Here is a 20,799-nt window from a genome sequence, read left to right as displayed (position 1 = left end):
TTATTTTGGCTCACCATAATGTAAGAATACATGTTTGTAATATGATAAATATTTAAGCCTCATAAAGACAACTTTTCAGAATGTGCATAAGTGAGTGTGACTACTTTGGGTCAGAACAGCCCTAAAAAACTTGCTTGTTTTGTGGTGGAAGAAAATACTATTTTAAGGTGGTATAAATTTGAAAGACTAGAATTTTCTGCTGCAAACAAGTGAATGGTTTTGAAACATAATATATGACTCCTAAACATTCTGCTGCTACTAAGTGGCTGTCACAAAGGATAATTACTAAGATTATATTTACTGGTATGTAACAGACCACATCACTCAAATAAATTATGTATTGTTTTCCATGTCTGCTAAAATGTACAAAGCAACAAAACATCTTCTCGGTGTTGCTGTGTTGTATTTCAGATAAATTTAAACTGGAAGACATGAGTAGTATATAACATGACTTGCATCCTTACATTTACTCTAAATTAAACAAAGTAGGATATAAATTCTTCATATGAAATTATTCCTTTACCCCCTCACCCATTTACTTCTTGAGAATCAATATATTCCTAAAAAATACAGTGCCAGTTAGGTGGATGCACATTTGGGATATACTGCATCATTTTTTCATGCTACATCTTGTTTTGGCCAAAACCAGTTGAGATTCTTGTCTGTCCAGTTCTCAGGCTGTCAAGGTCTCACAAATGCTCTCAGCATTTGTGGTGCATCCCTTCAGGACCCATAGACTTGTATGTGTCCAGTTTGTTTAAATATTCCCTAACCTGATCCTTCTCTGGCAAGAGTAAGTCTTCCTTGCTCCAGACTTTCTGCTTTCAGGAGCCTGGGATTCCTGAATAATCTTACCATTAAAGTTGGAGGCAAAGGCGGCACTGAGTTCCTTGGCTCTTTCTGCATTCTTTGTACCAGGTCTCACACCCCATTTAGCAGTAGGCACGCATTTTCTGTTGCTGCCAGTGTATCTGTAGAAGCCCTTTTTGTTGGCCTTCACATCCTTCACCAGATTTAACTTCAGAAGGGCTTTGGCTTTCCTAAACCCAACAATGCATGCTCAGACAGTGCCTTTATATTCCTCCTGGGTCTTCTGTCCCTGGTGTCTCTTACTGCACACTGTCTCTTTGTGCCTGAGTGTAGTCAGGAGTTCTGTGTTCATCCACACAGGCCTCCTGCCATCTTTGCTTGCTTTCGTGCTTATCAGGAGGGACCATTCGTGAGCTTGGAGGTCATCCTTGAAAGTAAGGCAGCTCTCCTGGGCTCCTCTTCTCTCCAGGTCTGTATCCCATGCAGTTCTTCCAACCAGATCCCTGAACAAGCCAAATTAAGATTGCCAAATTAAATCTTGCCTGATTTTGTGGCTGTATAGTCAGGAATGTGCTTTTAAAATGGCATGTTCTAAGACTTTCAGAAGTGTGTGATTCTATGAACATCAAAAGTGAAGAAATATAAAATCTTGCGTATCCAAAAGTTTGCTAAAAGTTGCAAATAATTGGAAGAGTTATTTTGTTTTTGAAAAAAAATGACACTAATTACTGTTCTCTTACATCGGATGAATTCTGTAATGCAAAATTACAGAATCTATGAATTTGTATCATGAAACAGGTTAGATAACACAATGGAAGCCAGTGAGCTGAAACGGTGACGTGAATTTGATTTGCCAATAAGAGAATAAAACCCTTTTTAGTTAAAAAGCTGCTATAGCAGATTGAGTATTCTAACTTAGTAGTCTGCAGTGCTTCCTGATACAGACTAATGAAGGTGAATTCCTGACTACCACATAATCCAAATTCTGCAAACACAGAATTTTATTTGAGACAAATGTAACTCAATTGATTTCAATGGAGCTGTTTCTGATTGACACAGGTGTAAACAATACTCTACGTCTTTTCTCAGTCACGGCCTTTGACCTCAGTTGCTTATTACTGAGCAAATTGAGTCTTCTGCTAGTGCAGATCAATGATGTAACATGATAATCTTGCAGAGATCTCTGGCGCTTGACTGCTTTGAAATTAAAACTAAAATGAACAGTGCAGTAGGCATTGTAGAAAATCTGTAAGTATGTGGTTAAAAAGTAGACCAACCAAGTGCTAATCCCTAGTTTAAGAGGAAAAGATATCATAATTTTTCAGCAGATCTTAATTTGGTGTCCAGCTGGAATTAATATAATTCTCTTGTCTTGGATATTTGGGCTGTGGACAGTTAAATATGTAGACCTGGGTATTAAGAACTTGGCATGTCTCTTGACATTTTGAAATGGCTGAGAGAACTTAAAGGTTAGAATATTTGTATCTGCCTTGGATCAAAATTGCTGTTACAGCTCAGCTCATGATTTTTCTCATTCTGATTCTGCATCCATGTCAGTGACATCCTAGGCTTTGAAGAATTTTTCCATGGATTTTAGTGATGCGTCAAACAGCTGTTCTCTTACTGCCTTGAAAATTGTGGAAGAGTTTGCCTATTTTGTCTAGATACACAAAAGAAGTTAGAAGAGGACAGTGGAAGATGATCAACTTCAACTGGTTTAGATCTTCCATAATGTAAAGAGGGCAAAACACAAGGCTTGACATGGATGCCCTCGTTGTGCAGGTCAGTAACTCCCTTGTCCTGTGGTTATATGACGTGACAACGTTGGAAGATCAGATCATGTTAGATGGACAGAGAACTTCTGAAGGGCTTTGACCAGGAAAGGATTCTACCCAAAATGAAGAAACTTGTCTCTTTACAGACACGATTTTAGGATGTCATGGTAGGAGGAAGCTGAAGGGCTCTTACTAACCTTGCCTCCCTGTCTGTGGCAGCAGCACAGCGCTGTGTGGAGCTTCAGTTTCCACCCTGCTTGCTGCCTGACGGTGCACCTCAGGCTGTAACTTCTGCTCTTTGGTGCTTGGCTTTATCCATTAACATAGATGTCAGGGAGGGCAGGCTGGCTCTCCTTAGCTCACCTGTGTGCAGCCTACACCTACCTTCTGCTCTTGTAAATGGAGTCTTCCCAGTGAATTCAGCGGGATGGGAACTGAACCTCATTTTGATAATATTTCTGAGAAGGTTGTTGAAAAAAGTGATCGTGTACTGGGTTTTCAACTTTATTAATATTTGACAATTTCAGATATATTTCTAAATCAAACGCTATGGTTTTATATGATTTTAATTTTTTTTCACTAGTATTTTCTATACAGTTCCTGTTTGCATCTTTATAAACTTACAGTAAAGAAATGTGTGACAATGAAATAAGGTAATTCCATGATCTTTTGTGTTTGATTTAGTTTAGGGTGGCTGGGAAAAAAATACTGAAATTCATTTCCTGTCTTTTTCTTGTACCTTTTTTTTTTTTTTGTATTGTACTCAAGGCTGTGATTAATTATAGGCATTTTAACTATTCAACTCGGTCTTAAAAAGCATGCAGCATCAGAGCTCAAAGGCTCTTTAATAGAAACCTTCCCAAGCAAGATTCCATACAGTGGACTTGAACTAGGTTTCTTAGACGAACTTCGCCAAACATGTCTACATGGTCCTAGTTACTGAGATACTGAATATGTCAGTGTAAGACAGAATCAAGTATTACATCTGATTTTTTTTTTTAGTTTAGAGAAAAAAAAGTTGTGTTGTCTAGCCAACATAATTGAAGGATTTTGTAGAGATTTTTGTTACGTGTATCAAATGAAATATGCATGTTTGTTCTGATCAATTTTGGATTATGCATACCCTGGTATACATTCATAATAATATCTATGAAATTTATACAATAAAAGATTATTTGTAACCACTGACTTAGCTGTGTTTTAAAACAGCAGGGTGAGTGCCACATTTGTTTTACACAGCTTGTCAAAGTGACATTTGCTTTATTAAATTTGAAAGCTTAAAAACCTAATGAAGATTCCTTTTGTTCAGTGGTTTCACATTCACATGGAGACCTGCTACTGTGTTTGTATGTTGTACACCTATAATTACTTTAATTGGGATATGCAAATAAGACCAAGTTTTTTTCTTTATTTTTGTCATTCATGGTAGAATTGGCCAGATTTTTAAATGAATTAAATGAATTGGCCAGATTTTTAAATTAATTAAATTAGGTTAAATGAATTCAGCAAAGTACTCAAATGCATGCTATCTGAAAATAAATTATTTTGTTGAAAAATACGATTTCTGAGACAAGATTATTTTTCAAACAAGGATCAGTAGTCCTCCTTATTATAGGTATTTTCCAAATAGAAACTGGGAGGGTTACTGTTACAGGTATTACATGAGTATGCTGGTTTGAATCAAGAGGCACAGTGTAACCGAACTCAGAAAAGACAGAACAGTTTTGGTAGAGTTTGACACAGGTGGCCAAGCCACTGATCACTGTTCATGTTGAATAAGTTTGGGGTTGTTTTTTTTTTAAAAAAAAAGTCCTGTCTGACCCCAAGTGCAATTTGAAATGCCATACTTAATAAAAATCAGCCAATAAAGACTAACAAGCAAACATTAGTAGTTTTTAGCTCTGAGGCATACAGGCTTCAGTTTAATTCAGATTATTTTTATGCCAGGTAGTAGTGGTGTGAAGCAGAAGGCCCATGAAATAGCACGTTTGGCCTCATGTGGGAAATCAGTCTGGGATTTTTGTGTATTTGTGAATTTCATTTCTCCTGGGGTGTTCATTCAATTGTGTCACAGTTGTATTAGAAACTTCTGCTGGAAGAATTCTCTGAGACATCTTTTATTGACTTCATCGGTCAAGAGGCATGAAAATGAAGGATAGCATTCTAGACTTTGCAGTGACGGGTCATTTACCTCCCTGTTCTTGAAAGGAGAATGAAAATAATTAATGATCAAGGTACTGGTATCGGAGCTGCTAAAATGACATCCTCTCACCTTCTTTTTAATAGCATTAATTAATTTTTTTATCATCTCTTTCCAAAATTAAAAAATATATTTTTGCCTCCATTTGAAGTAGATTAATTCTTCCACAGCTTTGTTCATCTTGACCTGTTATGTTGTTTGAAGCATAGACTTTTGAGTCTACCTTCCACAGACATCTTAAAAATACAGGTGGCGGGTCTTAAAATCTGAATTTGCGTTTGACATTTCAAGGGACACAATTTGCAACAGCCATGGGCTTTGCCTCAGGTAGCAAATTATGTCCTCCTATGTGCAGTCCTCCAAAGAGTACAGAGAGACAGATCACTAAAAACTATCATTCTTTCTTCAACTTACATATTAGGGTGGAATGAATCACCCCCAGAAATGCCTCTGTCTCTCCACTGCGGACTGTGGAGATCCTGGGTTGTTACCGTGGGTGAAATGCCATCTCTTACACTCATCTTGGAGAGGCAACTAAGCATCTAACTGTTCCCAGTATCTGCAGGTTTTTGCTTTGAGCAGTGTCTAGTACTATCCTGGACTGAGATTTTTGCAACATCAAAAGATGGGCAATGCAAGCAGCAGTACAGAATAAATTACTTGGGTTTCAGTCTCATTTAGTTTATCTTTGAGGATCTGATTCAAAGCCTGTTCAAGTCATTACCTTCAAATTGCCAAGCTGAAAACAAACAAAAAAACCCAACCAAACAAAACCTCTTCATTATGAAAAGTTGTAAATTTTTCTTCACGTATGCTAAAAAATCATCTTTTCTGTCTAGTAACACTCAGCTACCTGACAGCATCACCAGTGATGCTAATTGCCACAACAGGGTTCAGCAGTCCAACCTTACTGGGTTACTAGGGTCTCCTTTTGACTTACTCTTTCTGGTCTTCCATCTGTATCCACCTTGAATAAACATGCTCTAAATACCATGTCTTAAGACATGTTACCTTACATTTACTTGCCAAAACATGAGTTTCATGCTCTGCCGCAGTAGTGAAGAGTTACCCAAAGTTTCCTTAGTAACATCTGGGTGTGAATCTGCAAACTTACTGTACATTGTAATTACGAGAATCTTCACAGTTACCTTTCATTACCATAAATAATTGTTCAATTGGAAATATTCAATAGTTACTTGAAAGCATTTACATCAGCAACAGTATGCAACAACTGATAATATCACTGAGCTGTTTCATCACATAGATTCTAAAAAAAGTCTCTACTTAACAAAACTGCAGCATTTACTAAAATTGAAGAATAAATCAACAGTAAAGAATATATATTTATATTATTATATTCTGGGGGGTTGCTTGCTTTTCAGAGTAAATGTCCTCACCATTTTATGCCCATTGTTGTGTATTTGAGTTACAAGGAGTGTTTGCTGATAGGATGGGGTCCAAGTGTGGATTCTAGAAACTCTAGAACACGCAGAGGAAGGATCTGCTCCTGAAACCACTCCAAAAGTTTTGCTCACCCAATCAAAGAATAATAAACATTCACCTCAGCTGGAAATCTCAGCATCAGAATAAGCCACTGTTCAATAACAGCTTTCAAAGATGTTGATAGTTTGCATTTGAATCCATTGAAGAAAGTAACAAACTACTGACGGGCAAACAACTAACAAAATAATTCAAAGTTGACCTTCTACTTGAACTGCATTCAGTATGTAAGTATGCAAGACTGCATGAATCTTGGGGGTTTTGGATTTAGTCTTTGGACTAGGTTTAAACCGACTTTTAATGATTACCTTTATTTGGAAGACAGATCAAAAGCAAGTAAAGTTACAGCTCTTTCTCATTTCATGTCTACTGTGATGATATGAGTGAGGATTTATCTGAGTAAAATGGAGGGACTGGATCATTTGCCAAGACTGAATTTGCTTTCATTGTTTGTATTTTTTTTCCCCTGAATCAGACTTGGTTACCATAAAGTGTTTTGACCTGCAGACATTCTGATAACCATGGGCAAAAAATTCTCTTCTGGCATAACCCTGTTAATATAGGTGTCCTAGACATAGAAAATAGCTTTTTATCCCAGATACGGTGTGTTGCGTGAGGCATAAGTCTGTAATGTACTATTTATACATCATGAAATGCAAAACAGCATAAGGAAGGACAGAATTTGGTCCTTAATTTAATCTTATTAGGCATTTTAACTTTTCTTGGTTTTCATTGTGAGGCAGATTTCTCCTTTATTACTAGTGCTACTCTGGCAACGTTTTTCCCTGTACTTACATTTCATAGAACTTTTTTTTTTTTTTTCTTCTAGTCAGATCTGCTTTTGTCTTACAGGGAAAGAAAATTAAAAGACCAGTCTGTTATCTCACATTTCAGTCAAGTCTAACATATATTTGCTCAGGGGTAAAAAAGGTTGAAGAAAAAAGGGAAATGTCAAAAATGAATAATAAATGGTATATAAACAGAAGCAGATTTTCTGTGATATGTTAGCCCTGATAAACTTGATAATGTTTCCCAAATGTGTTGCCTTGGTTCAGATCCAAACCTACTGGTCAGGTTTTATGTGCTATTTTTAATTTTACTGCTTAAAAAACTTTACATCATCTTGTAGGAATTCCCTCCTACTGCATAGCTGTATCTAGTTATTTGTAGGTTAAAATTCATCTTAATATAGATTCATATAAAACATGTGTTACCACAGAGGCAGCAAGAAGACAGATCTGGGTGGGTAAAACAAGCTGGATTTGCAAGGAAACTTTTTTTTCTTTTTAATGAAATATGTTTTCCTTTGAGGTCACTCTGCTGTTTGATATTGTAGACTCCAAGGTCTTTCCATTCAGCAAACTTTCCTTGCCCTTTAAGCAGTGAAATCAGAACATGAGAGGCAAATACAAATGGCTAGGGGCTTGCAGTGCAACTTGCTGCTGGGTTTGTTAGCCAGTGTTTTTTCACAGTTATCCCATAGCAAGTAGTAGGTATGTTGCAAGTGTATCCTTAAATATCGAGTTTGTGCTTCAGTGCCCCAACCTCAGCTAAATTCAGTATTTTGGCATAGGGTGGGTCTGATGAACTTCATCGTAAGGTAGCTGATGAACTGGCTCAGCACAGACTGTAGTTGTATGTGGTTAGTTCTAAAGGGGAGGAGGTCAGGCAAGTGCCTGCTCTTAGAAAGCTGGAAGGGATGTGAACGTAAGAGCCATGACAGCCCATGTCAAGCAGTATGGTTTCCTTAACAGGAAGAAGTAGCGGAGGAGAAGCAGCAATATCAAGTTATTTGTCTCTGTGAGGCTTTTGATACTACCCCACACTGATCGCCTATAAGTAGCCAAAGAAATGTAGTCTAGATAAATCTGTTAGAGGGTAAATAAAAGCCCCTTGTTGAACACAGAGACTCCAGCTGTACAACTGTATGGAGCCAGGGCAGGGGGGTGGCCGCCGGGTATCTGGGTGCCTGGCATGCTTCAGTCCCGCCCCATGCCCCAGTACCAGAGAAGGTCCACCTGCATCTCGAGCCTTTGCTCTGTCAGTTGTGACAGTGCTGGTTTGGAGGCAGAGAAGGAATAAGCGTATGGTTGTAGCCAGATGGTGCCAGTCAGCCCGCCAGCCAGAGGCTAGACCTGTTCAATTTTTAGTAGTGATGTGGCCTTTTTATGTAGGCACTTCAAATCTTCCTCTGGCTAACTGGTTCAAGAAGACAGAGATGTTGGGTGGGGAAGAAAAATGGTTCAGCAGACATTTGTTTTGTATTACACCATACCTATTGTGTATACATATAAAGGAATATATATATATTCCTTTAAACAGACACCAAAATGTGTTCATTGGTATTAAGGAAAATGTTCAGTGGTGTGTAAAACTGTAGCCAGCTGATGAAATACAAACTGCCATTCCATCTAAAATATGAGGGACTTACATGTCACTTCTCCTCCCCTGCTGAAACACCGTAATTGATTTCAAATGTAAGAATTTATCCTGATAGAAGTTTGTGAACATTAAGGCAAAACACTAACATTCTAACAATAACATTTTTAAAGCTTCAGTGGGAATAAAGGGATGAGATATTTTTGTGCTGGCTCTCACTAGGAAAGCCACCTTTTTGCCTGTGTTTACCAGGTCATGGAACAGGGATAATTTTGGAAGGCTAGATCATTTAATCACTGAGTTAAGAGAGCTTGCATGAGTACACTGGAGTCAGAGATTACATTTGTTTTTCTTCCTTGTTTAAGTGCCCTTTAACTGTAAGAGTGGTTTGCTAAAGCCATGAATTATAATTAATACAATCTGAGAAAGGTGAAGTGTAGCATAATTGAAAGTGGGTAGAACGTTGCTCTCCCTCTCTTATTGCTGCTATGTAATTATTACCAGCAGATAGTCAAAATAAGTAAGAAAAGAACAAAAGAAAATATAATAGTTATAATGATGCATTTAATGATCATGGGTGCCAAACAACAGCTGAGTTTGGTGAACCATTATCTCAGTTCTGTTGCTCCTTGATTTTACCTGGGGAAGAAAAGACCCTTCTCTCTTTTCAGCATCAGCTGTTGAGAACAATGTTTTACAAGCAAACTTGAATCCTGTATTACGCATTTGTGGTTTGTTTGTTTTGTTGTTGTTTGGTTTGTGTTTTTTTTTAATATATGCCTGTGGAGTAAAACCAGGGGGTGTGATTTATGGCTGACACAGGCTAAATGCTGAGCCATGGACTTCCCCACCCGGCAGTTCGCTTTGCTGCCGGAAGCCGAGGGTCTCAGATCTGTTTAGAGTAGCTCCTGGTTTAAGGCTGGTTTAAGAGAGAGAGAGAGTGTTCATGTGCTGAGAGGCAGGAGTCTGAACTCTGCTGCATCCTGCAAAGAGGCCAAAGAAGGAAGCAGGACACAGCAGCAGTAAGAATAAAAAGAAAAATGGGCTGGGAGAGGGGGCGACATGGCGGGGGGAGCAGCAAAAACACAAAAAGGTCTCTGAGTGAGTAGGAAAAGGGAACCATACAGCTTTATATAAACCACGCTCCACGGAGAATGATGTGTGTGCAGCTCAGAAAAAGGGTTTCTTCACTCAGACGCCTATGTAAACATGGCTTAGGAGCCCGAGACTTTTCTTTTGCATATTGTTTATATTCTAGTGTAATTCCATTAGCTTAAATGACACCAGAAGGTAATTCTTCGAGGCGAGGGGGAAAAAAGGCTTTCCTTTAATCTGAATGCTAGGAAAATAAATTATCTTCTCGTAAAAGCTTTAGAAAAGACATCTCACCTGTTAGATATATGTGATATTGCTCTATTCATAGTGGAAAGATAACGAGGACAATATAGGAAACTATATAGGCCTTGTACCCCATTGAAGTAGAAGGGCACAGGTACATCTTTGGGGTGCCTGTCTATAAAAGCAAATTAATATGTAGCCTAAATACAAGAGAAGGCAGCTGAGAGCTCTGGTGTGCTGAACCGTTCCAACAAGGTTTCCACCTGAGTAAGGACTACTTGAAGACTGAGTAAAGACCTCAGTGTTGGGTTTAGCTGCGGATATACACCATGAGAGACATGAAGCCTTCTAACTGTATTATTTAAGCTGTGATTTTTGCTTATGGGAGCAGATTTTTTGTTTGTTTTGTCTCCTGCCTTGTTTGAAAAGACAGAAACTGGAGGCTGTAGCTGAAACAGTTGTACGACAGAGGGATTAATACAGGTGTTATCTTCAGTAAGCATTGGCAGCAGGTTGACTTGTAGAACAGCCTTCTCTCTGGTTTGCCCTAATACTTAATCATAACCAAACTGGAAAGGCATCCCAAAATTCTCATAGCTAGCACAGAGGCACAGGAACAAGATGGTGCACTCAGAAGTCAGCAGGGAAAGAAAATTCAAAGGGGGAACTGCAATCTTGTAATCCACCTACAATGGCCATTTATATTACTTAAGTACAGTTCTTTGCTCCTATCCTATTTAATCCTATTTTCATTGAATTTCCCATTTGTCAAGATTACTTTGAACTCTATTTCTGGCCTTCAGTGTATTACCAGGGTGCAATTGCAGGGTCTCTTCACAATGCCTGTGGCTGAAAAGGGCAGCTCCCCCTCAACCCCCAGCTCTGCTCACACATTCCCACCCTATTCCCTATTCCTTTTTCAGAGCCAGGTGTCATCTCACTTCACAGTCTACAATATGCAGTTGAAAACTGATCATTTAGGGGGTTTTTTGGTTACATTAGTTCCAACTGCTACATGAATGATTGTGGCTGAGGGAAATGGGACCATTTTTCAGTAGCAAGCTGTACCTGAGTCTTTTTGTTGCATTCTCAGTCCTTCCCACATTGGTATTATCTACAAATGTATTGAAAGTATTCTCTAGCCCATTGTCAGTGACTTAGATATTGAAGAAAACTGGGCATTAAGAAAGGCCTTTGCAAATCTTTTGATGCATACCTTCCTTCTGTCAATGAACTACTGATGATTAAATATGTTTTTTCCTTTGTGAGGATCATTTAAATTAATTATTTTGGATTAACGTGGATTTTTAGGTTGGGATGTGGCAGTTTTTTTCATTTTTATAGACAAGTTTTTGTATACAGCCATGTTCATGCTAAGCTGATAGTCTGTAAGGTCTCCACTAGACAATGGATTTGAAAGAAATACATCCCTCTGTACATCCAGATGTTAAACTAAAGGGGTAGTTCTTAAGCCTTCACTGCTGTCTGGAATTAATGCTCCTGATGTGGACAAGTATTAGATGTGCAATTTTAGAGTATCCATGGACACGAGTTTTATAGGTGCAGATATTTTAAATCAAGAAATTGTCTGTACCAAATACGAGGAATATATTCCTTCATCAGTCTTCAAGGATGCTGTGTCTTGGTCTTACGAAGCACTGCATTCTGAGGCAAAATACTAGCAGTTTATGCTTGAACCTTGTTTAGCTACATTGTCTGTGTAGAAACACAGGCTCCTATTTTTGGTGTTCAGTTATAAAATAAACAAACAAACAAAAACAAACAAACAAAAAAGCAAAATTAGTAGAAGACCAGGAAGATTTTTGTGAGCTGAGGATAAAAGGCAATTTTTACCTAAGAGAGATACCACAGCACCTACAGAACTGCCAGCACTAGAAGTGATGATGGCTGGGACCCCTGGGCATCAGCAGCAGCTTCATCAGTGCCAGGAAAGCAAGGCAATTTGCAAATTATACAGAATCTGCAGGATGGGATTTAGTTGTACCAGGTTTGTGCAAAGTGTGGAGGTATTTTAGATGCATTGGTCTCTAAGGTCAAGTGTGAAGTGCTGCAGACTTAAGGTGTGCTTGCATGCTCTGTGGTCTGGTCCTCAGAGTAAGAATGGTAAAATGAGAGATAGGGACACTGCACCAAGTTCCCAAACAGCAATCTCATTCCTGCATCATCTCCTATTCCACCAGTCTTTGCCAGTGTATACAATAAATTCAGGAAGTTTTGTCATTCCCATGAAAAAGCTGTAGTAGCACGATAGTGCCACTCTTTTAAGGGAGGATTTATCTGGCTCTGACAGAATTTTTAATCCAATTTTCAAATTAAAAACATTAGCATAAACAAAACAAACAAACAAAAAAGGAAGTGGATGAGAGAGACGTGATTTTACTACAAGAAAGCAAGGCTTTGACCTGAGGAGACCTTGGGTTTGGAGGGGAGAGAACTTTCATGTGTGGGTGTGAACCAAGCTATGATCTTTGGCGTGTTTTATTTTCAAGCATAAACATAGCTTGAGGTCATCTAACATGTATTTCCCACTTCCTTAATATCCACTCTGCAGACTGAATGGAGGAAATTTATCTGAGTTGCATTTACCATCTCTTCTCTTGCAAATGAGATGTGTGTGCAGCGGGGGCAGGATGGCTGTAACTTTTTTTGCAAACACTGTAGCTCATGGCTGGATTTAAGCTGAGGGCGAGTGACATGGCAGAGTTTCCATCCATATGTAGCAGGCTCCATAGTAATAATTAAGCAATATATTTGGGGGTGTCAGCATTATGCTTTTTAATTTAGATCAGGGAAATGGAGTTTTTGAAGCAACTCTTGCCCATGGGTGGAGCTGTCTTGGACCACACGAAGCTACCCCTTTCCCCTGACACTAAACCAGGAGATGTGCTCCACAAGTCCCCTTCACAGCTCTAGTTGCTAATGAGCATTCACTTTGTGTCACCAGAGGAGATCTGGCCTTAAGTAAAACCTCCAAAATAGGTATACAGGGGACATCATGTCAGCACCAAGAGTTTTGCCTTACAGATCCATTCCTCTTGGGCCACACAGGTTCTTGAATTTGACATAACCTGAGGATGATCAGTTAACTTTTTTTTGACTTTATGCTTTGGCTCTATTTAGTACAGACATTATGACTAGGAAAGGGCCAAATTAATTGACATTTAATGCTAGTCAGAGCTTTGGTATACACATCTTTATTGCAACGATGTTTACCACAATCAGCAGGACATGGTGGTAAAAGGCTCAGCATCTTCCCTGATTTCCCAGCAAAAGTAGGAAGATGTAGCTATTCACCTTAAGAAAACATTTGTATCAACCTGACCAGAGCTGCAGCATCTCAAACAGGAACCGGAAAAAAAAAAAAAAAAAGCCTGCCAGAACACAAAACCAAAAACTAGCAGCATCCACCTTCCCTCCAGTGAGCTGAACTCCTCCTGCCTGTGAACATCACTTAGTAAAGCACACTGGTATGATTATTTGAGAAAAATAATTTTCCCCTTTTAAAGCCCTACTGTTTCTGTGTTGCATAATAAAACATAATCCAGAAGTCCTGTAAAAAATTAGAATTCATAGAAAACCAAACCTAATTTTGTACCTCTGTGTTGAGAGGTGCTCCACTGGAGGCAGTTGTTTAGGATGATTATCCCAAAGTGCCAAAAGTAATCAGAGGAAAGAAAATTCTCCACTTTTTTCCATGTTCATTTTCTTGTTCCTAGCAGTTGCTTGTAATAATTTCCAAGTGTGGGAGCCTGATAGGGTGAAACAACTGAGAAGTTTTTTGCTGTCAGCAGCAACCTGAACTAGTTCTGTTTTATTAGCACTGGGCAGGATAATTTCTTGCAGAATTGTGAAAACTTTCTTGGGAATATTTCTGACAAAACCTGGTGTAAGTTGGTTTCATCATGAGATAAAGATGTTTTCCAAATTCTGTACTCTATGTTCTCTGTCAGAAATATTTGATTGAGAATTATAACCTCATTAGGCAATCTCGGTAATCCCAAATTAATATATGCGTTTAGAAAATTGCTCATAGCGATGTTTTTCATTAGAAAGAACAGTAGGGAACAAGTTGAAGTTTCAACACATGGACAGGGAGTGTATATAGAAAGATCAGATACTATAATTTATGGAAACATATTATCGGGGCAATTTAAAATGAATCTTGTGACACAGCTAACTTTTATCAGTGCAGATAGCCAGACATGAATGGCATTATGTTACATAATACAGTAGTGTTCCTCGGAAAATGGGATAAATGTTGCACAATTTCCCTATGTGAATAGTTTCTTTAAAATCATCAGAAACACATGTATGACAAAGCAAGCAGGTTTTTAATTTTAATTCAAGATTTTGACTATGCCCAGCAGTGCCTCTCTGAGGCATAGTGAAGAGAAGTATTCCCAGGATTTCTGTTCGGCTGTATTCATTCATCCAAGCCAAATTCTTTGGACTGAGTCCAGCAGCTTTATACAAGGGGAAGTTCTGCCTGCTAGAAATGTCAAGATCACCTGTAATTTCAAAGTAAAACTTCTGTGCTTGCAAACAAGTGTGCTCCACCACCCCTACAGCCTTTATTAAAGCTGGTCTCAGGAATGCAGAAATTGCAGCACCAGAAAGTGAACAAGTTCAAGGGGGATGCGGGAGGGGAACCTGTAAGGTAACAGAGAACTTTGCCTGGGTCTCAAAATCCTCTCTATTTATTAATCATAGTAAAATACAAAATGTTTAAAGCAATTATTAATTCAATTCCACTTTATGTAAAGTATCACAGAAAATTTTTGTAAATACCACCAGTTCATGCCTTAAATTGAGCAGAAGAGAGTGTTTGCATCAACCAATTTCATCTAACAGCGTGGTGGAAATGCCAGCAATGGTTTGAAAGCTGGCACAAACCTTACTAGCAATCTGAAGTCATCCATTGCAAGTTATAGAAATAAATGAATCGGGGGGGGGGGGGGGAGGGTTGTGTCAGTTTGTTTTTTAGATAAATCCATGCAGCTTGCAGCTGGAGTATTCAATTAGAAGGGTAACATTTGATAATCAATGCCAAACAGAGCTTGGATTTTTTGAAGGTCTCTCTAACATTGTATCAAATCTAGATTTTTTAAATTAAAAATAGAAGCATCACTGCCTAAAATGGCTTTACTGTTCTGCTTTTTAAATTGCCTATATATGTGCTGACAAAAACCTAAATAAAATCTGTTAATCAGCAACATGAAGTGCACCACAAAATTAGTAAGAACAGGTCTTTGCATTTTGTGAGGTCAGGAAATTGCCAGTCTTAATCCAAAAGCTGACAGTCAGGTTTACCTTTTTACCTTCAAATGTCTCAACAGTTCACTTCAAATTTTGATCTTGTTGCATTTCTAGTCCATCTAGCTGTCATTTATATTAATGCTTTCTCGTTCAGCGTCATAGTAGTATTATTCAGCTTAATGGCATGCATTCTTCATTGCTCACCTGAAGTCTGAATTTATAAAACTGTCAGCTTCGTAACACTGTGGACTCAGAGGCCTGTATATTAATCTGTGTTGCTGTGTTTCACTGAAGTATTAGGTTTTGTGTATTGACTAGTAACGCAGGGAATACGGGGGACATCAATCAAGGTCTATCAGGAGCAAGCTCAGACAGTCTCATTGCTTCCCCCAGCTTCTTTTTATGTCTCTGAATCATCATCTACAGAGACGACAACTTGACTGTACGTGCACATCGAAGACAAAAATTTAGTCCTCTCTGATTCATCCCTGAAGACAGGGGAAAAAAAAAAAAAGAAAAAAAGCATCAAAATTAGCTATGCTAAATAATTGCATTTGCAGGGAGAGCACACCCTTGTGCTGATGCATAAAAAAGGCCATGGATGTGATATTTCTAAAGCTGTGTTAATGATGACAGATATAAATATTCTAAATTTTGTACACATAACCATTGAACTCTTTTTAAAGATCACTTATTCTTTATTCATGCCTTATCCCCTACCCAGCCCAATTAATTACACTATTATCTCTTTTATAATGTTTGCACTTAATCCTTCGTGATCCTTCTTGTCTCATTATCTGAAATATAATGGAAAGTGAGTGAAAAAATCCAGGTTAAACTGCAGGGAATTTCCTGCTTTCTAATCAGAGATCAGTTTTTTAGCTTACAAAGTAGCACTACTGCTATGCTACCAGAAGTTTTAAAGCTTGATTTTTTTTTTTTATTAGTAAGAGTTTGAAGCACATATCCAAGAGAACTTTAGATACTGTAGAGCATCTTAGACTTCAGACAATTTTGAGGGAAGAGATTGAGTTAAATGCGTATGCCACTTGAGAGCTAAACAAGCTGCTGTGAAGTTGCATAACGGGTGTTTCCTCATATAGAAGCAACTATACCGAAAAGTCTTGACCTGCCAAGCAGGTTCGATCATTTTATCTTTTTGGACAAGCACCATGTGCACAGGCTAAAATCCTCCTGAGTGGAGACTTGTGAAGGGCTGAATTCAGCCGTCCAGGGAAGGATGGAGCAGGAGGAATGCACCTCTTGTGCTGCTGTTTCTAAATACCTCCCCCCGGGAGCCTTGAGGGATGTATTCCCTAACCTTTGTGCAGTGCTCACATCTGATGGTAATTACGACCACAAAGCACAGAGGACTGAGCAGGGCGTTCAGTGCCTCAGGTGACTAAAGCATGATGGGGGTGATGGTGGCCATGACTCAGAACAAGGATCACTGAAAGGTCCCCAGGCTCGGGTGCCCTGGCCACACACACACACAAGAGCACTGTGATACCCAGGCAGCAACATCACACACAGAGCAATGTCACACACCCACAGAGCAATGCCATGCACACACAGAGTGATGCCGCGCACATGCAGAGTGACGTCACGCACACACAGAGCAAAGTCACACATGCAGAGCCACATCATGCACACAGAGCAATGTCGCACACAGTGATGTCACACGCAGAGCGATGTCACGCAAACACAGTGGTGCCACACATACACAGTGATGCCACGCACACGCACAGTGATGTCACATGCAGAGCGACATCACACTCAGAGCAATGTCACACATACAGTGATGCCACACACACGGAGTGATGCCATGCACACACAGAGCAACGTCGCGCACACACAGAGCAATGTCACACATGCAGAGCTATGTCACACACAGAGCAATGCCATGCACACATGGAGTGATGCCATGCACATGCAGAGTGACATCACACACACGCAGAGTGATGTCACACACACAGAGAACATCACACACACAGAGCAATACCATGCACACTGAGTGATGCCACACACAGAGCGATGCTACACACAGCGATGTCACATGCACAGCAGTGTCACATACACAGAGCACCACCACACACACGCAGTGATGCCATGCACATGCAGTGACATCATGCATATGCAGCGCAACATTGCACAGTGACGTCACACACGCAGAACGTCACACGTGCAATGTCACACACACAACAGAGCAATGTCATGCACAGTGATGCCACACACAGCGCAATGCCACATGCAGAGCTATGTCACACACACACACAAAGAGCAACATCACACGCAGAGCGCAATGTCACACGCACACGCAGAGCAAAGCCACGCACAGGCAGGGCGGTGCGGCTCACACACAGCGGTGCGGTACGTCGCAGCGCAGCCCCCGGCAGCAGCGCCGCCCCCATGCAGGGCCCCGCCGGGCCGCGCCACCGCTCCGGCCGCAGCCCTCGCCCGGTCTCCCCCGCCCCCTCCCCCCCCCGCAGCACGAGGCCAGCGCGGTGGCACGGCACGGCGCGGGGCGGCCCGGGGTGACGGGCGGTGCAGGGGAGGCCCGGGGGGGCCGCGGCGGTGCCCGCCCGTCCCTCACTGCCGGGCGCTCCGGCAGCCCCGGTGGGCGGGCCCGGCGTCGCCTGTCGCCTCCCCGCCGGCCGGGCCGGGCCCTTCCCGCACGCAGCCGGGGCGTTACTCCCCGCGCCCCGGGGGGCGCCAGGCCAGCGCCCGCCGTTCGGTAAAATCGCCGAAATCCCGGGCTGCGAAAAGCTGCACGGAACCTCCCGCAAGGTTAGGAGGGGGCAACTTTTAAGCCTCTCAACCTACAGCAAATGGTCCCTTTCTGAGAAATGGATGTCACTGCCTCGCTGCGTGGCACGTGTAGTCTCCCTGTTTATGTCTCTTACATCCCTCTTTACATTCATTACTTTTACTGAGCGCTTTTATCCTGCTTCTTTAAAAAAAAAAAAAAAAAACACTCTGCCTCACAGCATCTTTTTTTTCCTAGGGCATGCGATTTTCCCACTTACCTGATGTTTAACGCTAAAAGCTTGGCAACTTTATCTTTATCTTGGGAATCTTAATTAAAAAATAGAGTCTCTCAGCCTTGGAGAATCAAAGCTCAGTGTTATGGAGGAGCTGTAGTTGCATAAATGCTGACCTCTGCCTTAGTAACCGGTTTAGGCCATTTTCTTCTCTCTTAACTTGTTAGCAGACGAGACATGTACCATAGTGACACAGATAAATAACAATGTGCTGGGGTTTTGTTGTCTGTCAAGCAGATGGTAAACTTGAAAAAAGTTGAAAATTAGGCATGTACCAAAGCATCAGGAGCTCTGTCTGAGTGCTGAAGTTCAGTTAGACCTGAGTCTGTCAGAAGCATCTTTGATTCTGCAAGAACACCTTGTCCCAGTTGCAATTTGAACACAAGCAACCTGTTCTGGAAGCACCAAGAGTGGTGATGAGTGGCGTCCCTCAGGAGTCTGTACTGGGACCAGTACTGTTTAATATATTCATCAATGACATAGACAGTGGAATCGACTGGACCCTCAGCAAGTTTGCAGACAACACCAGGCTGGGTGGTGTGGTTGACGTGCCTGAGGGACGGGATGGCATTCAGAGGGACCTGGACAAGCTTGAGGTGGGCCTGTGTGAACCTCATGAGGTTCAACAAGGTTAAGTGCAAGGTCCTGCACATGTGTCAGGGCAACGCGTGGTATCAATACGGGCTGATGATTAACAGACTGAGTGCAGCCCTGCAGAGAAAAACTTGGTGGTACTGGTGAATGAAAAACTGGACGTGAGCCAGCAATGTGCGTTTGCAGCAGTGAAAGCCAACTGTGTCCTGGGCTGCATCAAAAGAAGCAAAGAAGCGTGACCAGCAGGCTGAGGGAAGTGATCCTCCCCCTCTGCTCCACTCTCGTGAGATGCCACCTGGAGTACTGCATCCATCTCTGGGGCCCCCAACGTGAGAAGGACATGGACTTATTGGAGTGGGTCTGAAGGAGGGCCACAAAGGTGATCAGAGGGCTGGAACAGCTGTCCTGTGAGGAAGGGGTGAGAGCTGGGGTTGTTCAGCCTGGAGAAGAGAAGGCTCTGGGTAGACTTTATAGTAGCCTTCCAGTACCTAAAGGGGGCTTGTAAAAAAGATGGGGACAGACTTTTTAGTAGGGCCTGTAGCAAAAGGACAAGGGGTAGTGGTTTTAAGATAAAGGAACGTGGTTTTGGATTAGATATAAGGAAGAAATGTCTTACTATGAGGGTGAGGAAACACTGCAACAGGTTGCCCAGAGAGGTGGTAGATGCCCCATCTGTGGAAACATTCGAGGTCAGGTTGGATGGGGCTCCGAGCAACCTGGTCTAGTGGAAGATGTCCCTGCTCGTTGCAGGGTGATTGAACTAGATGACCTTTTAAGATCCCTTCTAATGCAAACTATTCTATGATTCTATGAGTCTAAGAGCTTAGTACTGTGGATGTGGTCAGCTCATGCCAGTTGACCTGGGAGGCCAAGGAACAGGGTTTGGCATGGTTTAATTTTTAAGTATAAATACTCTTTAGTTCAAAAGAGAAAACAAAACAAAACAAAAACAAAAAAAAAGGGGGCACAGAATTTTAGGCCCTCTGATCACAGAAATACCATGCATTCCTATTCCATATGTAGTTCATGGAGGGAGCTGGACATCCTTGACAAGATGTAAGGGCGGTGGGAATGCCACCACATGCTGTGGGCATGGTCAGTGTTTCTGCCTAGAAGCAGCCACTAGAGACAGGTCCTTAGAACTGCCTGTCAGGCATGACTGTTGCAGGGCTCCTTTGTGCTCCTGGGATCCACAGCTCCAAGAAACACACATGAGCAGGGGACAGAAAGTGAGGCTGCAGAAAGTCCTTTGATATACCGTTGTACTAAAAGTGAAAGCTATTGGCAAAAATCATGCCTTCATAGGAGGTCTTGATCTATCTTACATGGAAAGACGTAAAGTTCTCAGAGGGCTGAGTCCTGGAAATAAAATCAAATAATGTTTTCAATAGATATTACTCCTGTCTATCATCAGTATGGTATGGTACGCACATCAGTACTGGAAAAGAAGCACACATTGACATTCACCTCTCAATATCATTTCTTCACCAGTCAAAACAGAGTTGTCTCGTCTCACTTAGTGAAGTCATTTTGCAGTAACAATGGCAAAGGACTTCTTGGTTAGTGATTCTTAGGATTGATTCCTACCACCACCAACAACAACAACCCCCGAAAATCTGCTAGCTTTGCTGTAACTCTACTCTTTCTGGAGTTTTCCCAGTGACTTTGGTTCGTGCAAAATTCACTTATTGACATGCTTTTTGAAATCCCACCTTAGAATGTCCATTTACAAGCCATTGGAAAATTCAGATTTTAATGGGAAACCATCAGTAAGGTTGCCAGAATGCTAATGATGCATCTATAATAAGGGAATCTGCTTTTTTTTCCTTAAATCAGCTTTTACAGGAAGTAGGGAATAAGCCTTGCAAAGAGTTTTCTACACTGA

The sequence above is a fragment of the Falco naumanni genome, chromosome 6 (assembly GCF_017639655.2).
Source record: "Falco naumanni isolate bFalNau1 chromosome 6, bFalNau1.pat, whole genome shotgun sequence".
NCBI lineage: Eukaryota > Metazoa > Chordata > Aves > Falconiformes > Falconidae > Falco > Falco naumanni.
This window is presented reverse-complemented; position numbering follows the sequence as displayed.